We start from the raw sequence: 2,416 nt of genomic DNA on the forward strand, positions 1-2,416 counted from the left end.
GGGAAACTCAATCCATTACAAGGGAGTAGAGGGGGGAGAAAACATCATAGGATCCAAATATAATAGCAAAGCTCGCGATACATCAAGATCGTATCACCTCAAGAACACGAGAGAGAGAGAGAGAGAGAGAGAGAGAGAGAGAGAGAGAGAGAGATCAAACACATAGCTACTTGTACATACCCTCATCCCCGAGGGATAACTACTCCCTCCTCGTCATGGAGAGCACCGGGATGATGAAGATGGCCACCGGAGAGGGATTGCCCCCTCCGGCAGGGTGCCGGAACGGGTCTAGATTGGCTTTCGGTGGCTACGGAGGCTTCTTGGCGGCGGAACTCCCGATCTATTGTGCTATCCAATCGTTTTAGGGTGTATGGAGATATATAGGCGGAAGAAGTATGTCAGGGGGGCCACGAGGGTCCCACGAGGGTGGAGGGCGCGCCCCCCTACCTTGTGGCCTCCTCGAAGGTCCCCTGACGTGCACTCCAAGTCTTCTGGGCTTCTTTCCTTCCAAAAATGAGTTCCGTGAAGTTTCAGGTCAATTGGACTCCGTTTGATTTTCCTTTTCTTCGAAACCCTAAAACAGGGTAAAAACATAAACTCGCACTGGGCTCTGGGTTAATAGGTTAGTCCCAAAAATGATATAAAAGTGTATGATAAAGCCCAATATTGTCCAAAACAGTAGATAATATAGCATGGAGCAATAAAAAATTATAGATACGTTGGAGACGTATCAGCCATGGATATAGCACTATAAGTGGAATAGAATGGTGGTTGTGGAGAAGACAAAAGGGAGAAGATAGTCTCACATCAACTAGATGTATCAATGGGCTGTGGGGATGCCCATCAATAGATATCAATGTGAGTGAGTAGGGATTGCCATGCAACGGATGCACTAGAGCTATAAGTATATGAAAGCTCAGCAAAAGAAACTAAGTGGGTGTGCATCCAACTTGCTTGCTCATGAAGACCTAGGGAAATTTGAGGAAGCCCATCATTGGAATATACAAGCCAAGTTCTATAATGAAAAATTCCCACTAGTATATGAAAGTGATAACATAGGAGACTCTCTATCATGAATATCATGGTGCTACTTTGAAGCACAAGTGTGGTAAAAGGATAGTAACATTGTCCCTTCTCTCTTTTTCTCTCATTTTTTTATTTGGGCCTTTTCTCTTTTTATGGCCTCTTTTCTTTCTCTCTCTTTTTTTATTTTTCATCCGGAGTCTCATCCCGACTTGTGGGGGAATCATAGTCTCCATCATCCTTTCCTCACTGGGACAATGCTCTAATAATGATGATCATCACACTTTTATTTTTCTTACAACTCAACAATTACAACTCGATACTTAGAACAAAATATGACTCTATATGAAACTCCGGCGGTGTACCGGGATATGCAAGGAATCAAGAGTCACAAGTATGAAAGAATTATGAATGGTGGCTTTGCCACAAATACGATGTCAACTACATGATCATGCTAAGCAATATGACAATGATGGAGTGTGTCATAATAAACAGAACGGTGGAAAGTTGCATGGCAATATATCTCGGGATGGCTATGAAAATGCCATAATAGGTAGGTATGGTGGCTGTTTGGAGGAAGGTATATGGTGGGTGTATGATACCGGCGAAAGGTGCATGGTATTAGAGAGGCTAGCAAAGGTGGAAGGGTGAGAAAAGTGCGTATAATCTATGGACTCAACATTAGTCATAAAAAACTCATATAATTATTGCAAAAATCTACAAGTTATCAAAGCAAAGTATTACGCGCATGCTCATAGGGGGATAGATTGGTAGGAAAAGACCATCGCTCGTCCCCGACTGCCACTCATAAGGAAGACAATCAAAAAATAAATCATGCTCCGACCTAATCACATAACGGTTCACCATACATGCATGCTTGTGACGCCCAGATAATTAAGCTACAGTAATCCCACGCTAACGATGCCACGTCACCACTATTACTGTTACTAATCTCACGTTGATCCAAATCCGGTTCAAATTCAAATTCAAATAGTAAGTGGAATTCTAAAATTCTCAAACATGAAAACTAAAGTATTCATCATGTGGCAAATAATCCCTAACTTATTTTGGTGATGGAACCAACCTTTTTCAAAATGTTTAAATCCCCTAAGCTAAATAAAAAACAGTGGCTGAAATAACAATTTAGTTGCTTTTTAAATTATAAAAATATTAAACTAACTTGTTTTGGTATCAAACTAGGTTTGGCAGTGGCCTGTATTAATGATACTACTTTAGGTGCTAACTTGGTATTTTATAAAACTGAAATAAATAAAACTAGAAAGAAACAAAAAAATGTAAAGAGGGAAAAGAAAAACAGAAAACAGAAAAGGATAAATGGCAAAGCTAGACTGTGCACTCGGCCCGACCGAAGCCACAGTGTGGCCCAATCCAC

This window comes from Triticum dicoccoides, chromosome 7A (genome assembly GCF_002162155.2).
Source record: "Triticum dicoccoides isolate Atlit2015 ecotype Zavitan chromosome 7A, WEW_v2.0, whole genome shotgun sequence".
NCBI lineage: Eukaryota > Viridiplantae > Streptophyta > Magnoliopsida > Poales > Poaceae > Triticum > Triticum dicoccoides.